The sequence below is a fragment of the Equus asinus genome, chromosome 27 (genome assembly GCF_041296235.1).
Source record: "Equus asinus isolate D_3611 breed Donkey chromosome 27, EquAss-T2T_v2, whole genome shotgun sequence".
Lineage (NCBI taxonomy): Eukaryota > Metazoa > Chordata > Mammalia > Perissodactyla > Equidae > Equus > Equus asinus.
The window spans coordinates 92,489-101,916 of NC_091816.1; the positions used below are offsets into that span (position 1 = coordinate 92,489).

At 41.1% G+C, this 9,428-nt stretch overlaps 1 long non-coding RNA gene across 1 annotated transcript in view; it reads right to left on the minus strand.

Moving 5' to 3' along the window:
• LOC139042263 (uncharacterized) overlaps positions 1-8,534 on the minus strand; it is a 57,425-nt gene extending 48,891 nt beyond the window's left edge. Inside the window, exon 1 of the long non-coding RNA XR_011498782.1 lies at positions 8,117-8,534. This is a non-coding gene — a long non-coding RNA (uncharacterized lncRNA). The remainder of the gene's footprint in view (positions 1-8,116) is intronic.
• Between the last annotated feature and the right edge of the window lie 894 nt (positions 8,535-9,428).

A 9,428-nucleotide genomic window follows, 5' to 3' on the forward strand; every position in this document is an offset into this window, starting at 1 on the left:
TTGCTTTCTCCTGATTAGGTTCACATTAAATGATTTTTGGCAACTACTTTGGTGATGTGTCCTTCTCAATGCCTTATGTTAGCTTGTTTTGTTGCTGATGATGCTGTTTGACTATTTTGTTAAGGTAGTATCCACCAGGTCTCGCCATTATAACGGTTTATTTTCCCTTTGTAATCAACTAATATCTATTGTTTCACACTTTGAAAAATGTGTGAATACCCCATGGCCCATCAATTTTTTACCCAAAGTTGTTAGCATTTGTTGGTGAGGTTGCTGGAGTCACCTATTACATTAGTGGTTGCAAAACGGTAATTTCATAACTTTGTTATTTCTTTTGCATTTATTAACTGGCATTCTTTTGTCAATAAGGGCTTCTCCATACCCTCACTCTGTCCTTTTAGTATCACTATGAGTTCATGGCTTCTTCCTTTATTCAATATGCTAAAATCCATTACCGTCATTATTGTTTGTGAAGCTCAAATTTTCCCAAATTTGTCCAATGGGAGCTCTTTTAAACCGGCACCTCTGTCCTTTTGACATGTCCCCATTAGTTTCTGAGTGCTTCCTTACTTTTCAGCAGAAACAGAAAGGTGTTCTAGGCTCACTTTGTACTTTCTCTGCCGCAGATCTAGTAATGGGCATTCATCCAAGGATCCCCAGTTTTGTTGCTGCTGCTGCTGCTGTTGTTGGTTACTGGGGAATGATATTTAGAAATCAGGATCTGGTCACTAAGTATGTTCATTGCTATTAGGGTATTATTGCTTTTAGATCCTTATAGTGGACAGAGCAGGAAATATTGCATAAGATATTTTATATATATATATATATAATATTAACAATATTATATATTCTGCTTCCAAACATGATGGAATGTATTAGGTGGCACTAGATTTACCATAATACTTTAAACAACTAGAAAACTGGATAAAATATGTAAATATATAAAACCACTATTTTCAGATATTGGACAACAAGCAACACAGGACTATGATCCCTAAGAAAAGATGTCTGTTTGTTTACGAGGCAGTTCCCACAGTTTCTTCAGCCCTCTGCCTGAAGGCACATTGGAGACCACTACATAGTTAAGGGGATCCCAAGCAGAGCATTGTGGTCTTGTCAAACTGAGGAGACACATATCAGAGTTCAGAGAGTCTGAGATAGCTAGTGGTTGCAGGGCAGATTTTCAGAGAAGAAGGAACTATACAGGAAAAGAGCTCCCCAGAGATCTGCACTGGTGTCCTGTCAAGTCTTTGCTGAATACCAAGGTATGCATACACAGGGTGAAACTCCACAAGGCAAAGAACAACTGCACCAGGTTCTTGAGTTGCTGAGCTCCCAGAGTCACACAAGGCTGGAATCATTTGAGTTCCTGCTAGCCATGGTGGAGAGTCCTTACGATCTCTCAGAGCATTCAGTCGAATACCCAGAAGGCCAGCCTTGGAGTGAGGCTGAACCATCACTAGAGTAAAGGCTACTTTAGACATGATCTACCAAAGCATAAAAACAAGCCTCAAAAGGCTCAAATTGGACCTCAAGAAACTTAACTGCCCAGCAGAATAAAGACTAATGCTCTTTAAAGGAAGACAACAGTCAGGTGCTCAACCATGTCAGTTTCACAATGTCAATCAAAAATTACTAGACATGCCAAGAAGCAGGAGAATGACCCCAAAATGATAGAGGTGATGGAACTATCAGACAAGGCTATTAAAATGGCCTGTATAGAGTAGTTAAAGGAAAAGATGAACACAATAAGCAGAGAAACAGAAGATAGAAATGGAACTTCTAGAGATGAAAAATACAATTCCTTCTTGATTTAATTTTATTTTTTGAATAGGTAAAACATTAATGTAATTCAAAAATCAATATTATATAGAAGGATATTTTCTGAGAAATCCATCCTCCTGTGAGTAACCAGTTTTACTAGTTTTTGGATTGTGCTTTTTTATAGTTCTTTTTGCAAACTAAACAAATGTGTTCTTCTTTGTCCTTTTTACTTACATAAAAGCTAGGATAATATAGAAACCACTCTGACCTTGTTTTTTTATCTAACAATATACCATGGCAATTACTCTATATCAGTTTATACAGATCATCTTCATAATCTTTACAGCTTCATATAGTATTTCACTCTGTGGATGTACCATAGTTTATTTAACAGTCTGTATGGATGAGCATTTAAGGTTTTTTCCAATATTTTACTGCATATGTAATGCTGCAATTACTAACCTTGTGCATGTATTTTTCATATTGTTGGAGTTGTATCTTCAAGACAAGTTCATAGCAAATGGGATTGCTGGATCAAAGTGTAAATGCATATATAGTTTGTCAAATATCACCAAATTCCTCTCCATGGGGACGGTACAATTTTGCTCCCAGCAGCACTATGTGAGAGTGTCTGCTTCCCCCACAGCCTTGGCAACAGAGTGTGTGTCAAGCTTTTAAACTCTTGCCAATCTGTACAAATTAAAACTTATGTCTCACTTTAGGTTTAATTTGAACTCAGTTCTTTTCTTAACACCAAGTGCAGAGAAATCTGGAGTCTGATCTGTGAATCCTGGAGACATGTATTGATCTTCCCTGATATACGGTGTCCTGGCTGAAGACTAGCCCTGTCCTAGACAGTGATATTTCACCAGTGCTGTGTGTGTGCTACTCCACAAACGTTTTCAGGCTGTAGTAGTAACCCACAATGAGCACTGAGTGACAACTGTTTTTCAGTTCATGTTCCCTTGCTCAGCCATAGTTCCCCAATGCACAGACACTGTGTTAGAATATGTGGATCCACAGGAGCTTTCAATGTCAGCCATACATATACCGAAACCATTCTTCCTCCAGGAACCCTCAGGCCTTGAGTATATGTCTGGATCACAACCCAGAATCTCCTCCATTTTTTCCTTTGGGGTCTTCAGTGTCCTTCTCTTCCAGCAGCCCTCGATAAGATCACTCCATCCAAGGAGACAGGTTTCATTGACTTCAGATCACTTGGGAGAGATCTGGGTTCTATGCCCCCACTATCTTAGAAGATCCCCAGCCACTAGGTGAATTGTGAATTGTCCACCTGAACTCCCTACAAAGAGATTTTATTTGAAGCAGTATTTCTCAAGAAACAATTATACTACACGCCCATTATATCTTTCTCCCAAGGCCTACTTGCCTGACACTTGCATTTCTAAGGAGGGCCACACAAATTATTCTTCCCAGAACAAAAAACTGTTTAAGCAGACTTTCTCTTCATTCTTAAATCTGAAGCAGTTTGCAGCTTCTCTCCTTTAAAAAAATTAATCTCTGCCTTATCATATCAGTTTTTCCTACCAGATTACCCTGTTGAATATCCCTGGATATTCCCTGTCCCAAGAAAAGACGATTAGAACTCCAAAAACTTCCCAGCATCCTCAGTGCCTGAAACTGGATCTCTCACATGAATGTCCACCAATTAATAAACAAAAAAAAAAAATCCCCAAATTTTTGAAAGCTGGAGCCACTTTCAATACACTCACCATAGTTTCAAGATACTGCCCCAACTACAGGGCCCTGCCCCGTGGCATAGTGTTTAAGTTAAGTACGCTCTGCCTACGCAGCCCAGGTTTGTGAGTTCGGATCCTGGGTGCAGACTTACACCACTCATCAGCCATGCATGGTGGCGACCCATAAATGAAGTGGAGGAAGGCTGGCGCAGAGGTTAGTTCAGGACTAATCTTCCTCAAGCAAAAAACGAGGGAGGTTGGTGACAATTGTAAACACTTTGAAGATAATAGCTATCCCTTTTGCTTCCTCTGTCTAATCTAGGAGTATTAAATAAAAGGCTAAACACACAGAAGGATTTTACAGATTTGTGACTTATCCTACCTGCTGAACTGAAAATTGATTGAGGGCAAGAATTACATCAGCTTCACGTTTGCATTCATGTCTCACTCCACCCCGTCACATTCTCCCTCTCAATTTTCCTCTCCCAGTCTTCTTCCCTTAACCAGCCATAATTCTGAAAAATCATCAGTCCACTCATTGGTTTCGTCCACAAATATTTTGTGCCTATTCTGTGTACCAAAGACACACATGGAAATTTTCTTCCCATAGAGGGAATGAGATGGGAAGGTGGAAGGGAGGGTCAATAACTCACACTCAGGAAAGAAGCCCAGGGGAAAAGGTGAGCAAAGCAACATTCATAACCACAGAGAGAGAATACACAGGAAGAAATCGAGAAGCAGAATTTAACTGGTTAAATGTGAATCTTGAAAAACCACAAAATGGTAATAATAGACATTTAGAGCTAGCTTCATTTTCACAAACTTGTGTCCACTGGTGTTTACCTTTTTGGATAAAGATTAATTCTAGTGCTGTCAGAGCTCATGGGTTTTCTTTCAGTGAACCATGCTCTTTTCCCAATTAAAGAATTCAGACAGAAGGAAATCACAGAAATAAACCAAGGAGAAACTAGGGTATCGTACATAGATCTGTCACTGACTGCGGCTTTGAGCAATATGTTTAAACACCCCTGCCTCAGTTTCCTATCTCTGTAAAAAGAATGGGGGAAGCTGATGCACCTGTCTATAGGAATATGGTAAAAGTAAGATGAGATCATGGATGTGAAAGTGCTTCTGGGTATCAAGTACCTCTCTTTAAGACCCACTACATTGGGCACAGCGGTAAGCACTTTGCAAGGATAAGCTTGTTCGTTCCTCAGAACCATCCTGGCAGGTAGCATGATACCTACTGCACAGGTGAGGAGACTGAAGTTTAGAGAACCTGGAAGCTTAATCTTAAAGATTTCCTGGTGTGATGCTGTGATTAACAATAAGAAATATACATTTGGTGTTCATCCCTGTTTCTGTCACAGAGGTCCACAGAGGAGGGAGAGGAGCTGGAGGTCGAATCAATTGCAAATGGCCAATGATTTAATCAATCATGCCTATGTAATGAAGCCTCCATACAAACCCAAAAGGACGGGGTTCAGAGAGCTTCCAGGTTGGTGAGCCAGAACATTTCCACCTGCCACCGTGCCAGGCTCCAAACTCCACGAGTACAGAACTGCCTTTGGTCAGGACCTTGCCTTATTTATCTGTCCATCTGGCTATTGATTCACATCCTTTAATATCTGTCTTAATAAATCAGCAATCTAACAAGTAAACAGGTTTCCTGAGTTCTGTAAGCTGCTCTAGCAAATTAATTGAACCCAAGCAAGGGGTCATGGGAACCTCTGATTTATAGTCAGTTAGTCAGAACCACGGGTAAAAACCTGGGCTTGTAGTTGGCATCTGAAGAAGAGGGCAGTTTTGTGGGACTGAGCCCTTAACCTGTGGGACCAATGCTATCTCCAGGTAGATCATGTCAGAATTGAGTTGAATTGCAGGACACCCAGCTAGTATCAGAGAATTGTTTGGCAGGAAAAACCACACATACAGACATTGGAATTGGGGGCAGAACTGGAATTGGTGAGCAGAATCCTTACCTGCCGGTAAATTGTAGAGCAAGGATTTGACCTGTCTGCAAATCCCATCATCTACCCACTGTCCATGAGACCCCAGCAAGGTAAAAAGCAAGTGCTTTTGCAAAATCAGTTTTCCCTGACAGAAATGAGCTTATAGATAAGTAATGCATCCTTTTTCTTTAAAGGAAGATGGGGGAGGGGGGGTGTCATAGCTGAACATGTGTGATCTGGATTACACGTGATCTGTAGTTCATCAGAATTCTAGGCAAGGCAGTTGAGGCAGGAAAAAAAAGCCACAGAACTCACAAGTAATTGACAGCCCTCAGCTTTCTCCTTGAGATTTCACAGGCCTCATAAATCTTTACTCAAAATGAATTTCTTCTTGTTTCCCTAGTTTAGCCAATTTTTGATACTGCTCATCCATTTTTCTAACAAACTCAAAGCAATGGAAAAGCAAGTAATTTTCAAATTTTATATTTTCACCTTCATATTCCAAAATTGGGCCTGAATGGAAAAGCATTTTGGTCCAATAGGCATCCCTCCCATGAAGGAGCGGGGTTTGAAACTCCTAATTTTCAAGCACTGGCCTGTTATCATCTGCATCCCAGCTTCAGGTGGAGATGGCACTATTACAATGGAAATCATGCCAGTCCGCATGGTAACTTGTTTTGTGAAATTAAATAGATTTCCAGAAACAATCAAGCATTGGGGATATGTAGTTATTGTTTAAATCTGAGCTAAAAAGACACCCACTTTCAAAAAGGAAAGAACTATGAAAAAAAACTTGTAAGTTAAAAGATGAATATGAATCAGAAGAATGAGATAATCTTACCCTTGAGGGGGAGGAAAGGGCTTTTCCTTTCGGGACTGGAGATGAAACATTTAAAAATAAGAATTCAAAGCTACAATCTTCTTGCAGGGCTTTGTGACTCAGAATTGAATTTATTAGTCTGACAAATTGGTTTTTACAGATGCCTTGATTTGAAAACCAAATACACTGTTTGCCGGATAACCTCACAGAGGCCACACATCTCGCTGAAATGCCAGAGAGCAACTCCCACTGTGTTTGTTGATGCAGGCGCCAGAGGACAGAGGGGCAGCCTCGCTGGTGATGCTGGCCATCACAAAACACGACCCTCATGGGTCAGGGCGGGGTACGACTGTCTCTGCTGCTCTGTGATGAGAACTTCCTTACCTCGTTGGCACCTCCCATTGTTTCCTAACCAAAAGCAAGAATAAAATAGGACATGGCAGCAAGACATGACAGTGACTGTGCATGGAGTGTCAGCCAGGACTTGAAGCCAGAACTCTGTCTGGATATATTGGCCATACAATTCTAGAGCTATGCTTTCTCTTAAGCTTCACTTTCTCATGAGGCAGAAGAGAAAAGTGGATAAGTACTCAGGCTCTGAAAATACATCTGGACTCGAATCCTGTCTACCGCATGCTGCCTGTGTGTCCTCTCTGAGCTTCGGTTTTCCTATCTATGAAATAAGGATAATAATATTACCTCATTGCATCAGTCAGAGGTCCCAGAGGAACAAAAGCAATAGAATGTGTGTGTGTGTGTGTGTGTGTGTGTGTGGAGAAAGAGAGATTTATTATAAGTAATTAGCTCATGTGATTGTGGAGGCTGGCAAATCCAAAATCTGCAGAGTGAGCTGGCAGGCTGGAGACCCAGGAGAGCTGATGTTCCAGGTCAAGTCTGTAGAACTAGGAGGAGCTGATGTGGCAGACGAAGTTCAAAGGCGATCTGTGGGAAAATTCCCTTTTGCTTTGGGGAGGTTGGTCTTTTTTTTCTATTCAGACCTATTCTATGAGGCCCACCCACATTGTGGAGAGCAATCTGCTTCACACGAAGACCCCTGATTTAAATGTTAATCTCATCAAAACACTCTCACAGAAACATCCAGAATAAGGTTTGACCAAATATTCTAGCACCCTATGGACCAGCCAAGTTGACATGTAAAATTAATCATCATGCTCATGTAATCCTCCTAACAGCCCTGTGAAGTGAGTATTATTTGTGAAGCATATCTCCCAGGCTCATACAACAAATAATCACTGTTGTTCCTTCATGTGTCAAATAGTGACAAAGTCAGGAGTCACTGTGGCTCCTTCTGCTCTCAAGAGATTTCCAAATTACCCCCTTCTCCTCAGTTTTCCCCTCCATATCTACTCATCCACTTCTTATTGATAAGGAAGCTAAACATACTCAACTAAGTGAATTGATGGTGCATGCTCCTTTTGCTTTCTGACAGTTCCACCAGTTGTCACTTCTGAGGTGCATGAAATTATAAAAGTGGGCACTATATGCCCTGCCCCAAGGATCCTTCTACTTTAACGATTATATTCTCCCATCCATTCCCTTCTTTTAAAGATCCCTCTCTGTTCCTAGAGTGAGAAGGAGAAGAGAGGCAAGGGCAAGGTGAGGTGGAGAGAATGGAGGAAAGAGGGGAAAGAAGTTGAAAACAAAATAAATATGTAACTAAGATAACCATGTCAATAAAACAGGCAGACAAGACCATCAGTTTTCCCTGGCTTAATCCTAAAACCCATAGACCAGGAGTCCGGGGCCCTGGGTAACAATTGCAGCAATCTGTTTTGAACAGCCAGGCAAATTGACTCACTCGTGGTTGTTGGAAGAACAGATAGTTGGACATTAGAGGAAAAGCTAGCAACAGTTGTTACCCAAGAAAAGTAGGTCCACTTCTTCGTGAGTTGAAGTCAGAACCTTCTCCAGAAGTAGTTGTCACACAAGGTAAAATTTATTTGCAGCAAATAGGAGGCCACATGGAATCATTTCCAAAGTCACAGCTCCCCAAACAAAGGAAGCAAGTGTTTTTTATTCCAGGTGAGGAATGACTATTTAAAAGAGAAGATTTATCATCACATGTAGAGGTGGGTATTAGCTTGAGCAGGCACCATCTGAAAACATGCTCCCACATACATCACAGGTTATGCTAATAAGGCTTAGGCTCCTCCTGGGGCAGAGACTTTAGCGCTCAAATGAGGCAAAGGGTGACTTTGGTCATTTCTGGGCCATCTCCATTGGCACTGCTCTTGCAGTGGGACTCTATCTGGTTCAGGCCTGACAAGGGTGTCTCTCCCTAACATAGCTTTGGAAAACAACATTGAAGAAGTGCTAAGTACTTTTATGACTTCCTTTGAGCTGCTTATGGCATCCACTAGTGACATAATTACATCCTCTGGTCACTGTGGAAACCAGAGCAAACCTCGTCCTTCACACTCACACATTCTCTGCACCTTGGACTCTGCAGCCCTACAAGCTTGCTCCAACCCAGGAAGGGTGGTGTGGCAATTCTTCACAGCCTCAGAAAGGCCTGAGGACTTTGAGGCTGCTCTCCAGGGTTATCAGGGCTGCCATCATGCAATCCTCACATATTCCTTCCCCAGGGTGAGGCCATTTGAGATCAAATTGCCATGTGTGATCACACCTCCATATTCCTTCTCATCTGAGGAAGAATTGCTAGTCTTGGTAAAAGATGTTTGTAATCCAGTTTCAACATATGGCTTTCACTGACTCAATGCTAGAAGAAACCTCAAAGATCTATGAGTCCAACTTCCTGCCTAGTAGAAAACCCCACTAGAAATTCCCAGGCAAATAATCATTTAACACATCTTTCCCATTGCAACCTGGCAAAGCCAAGTAGCTCAGGTCCTCTTAAAGGTAGTGATTCGGTCTGCTCGTCACCTCAAAATGAAAAACTGTAATGAGGGGGTCAAGGGTTTAATCAAAATATTCCCTTTCTATAAATGATGTGATAGTCTTGAAGGACTGTAGATTTCCTATTACTGAAAAGATTAGTGAAAAAAAATTGGAAACTTTAAAATCTTGACTTACTCTGAATTAGGAAAATCTGTTCATTGTTTTAAAAAATTAAATTCTAGATCTATATAGATTTATCTGAATTTTTGAAACAATGAGAATCTATATGCTTCTTTGCACTGGGCTGACTAGGCGTTAAGTAATAAGAGATCT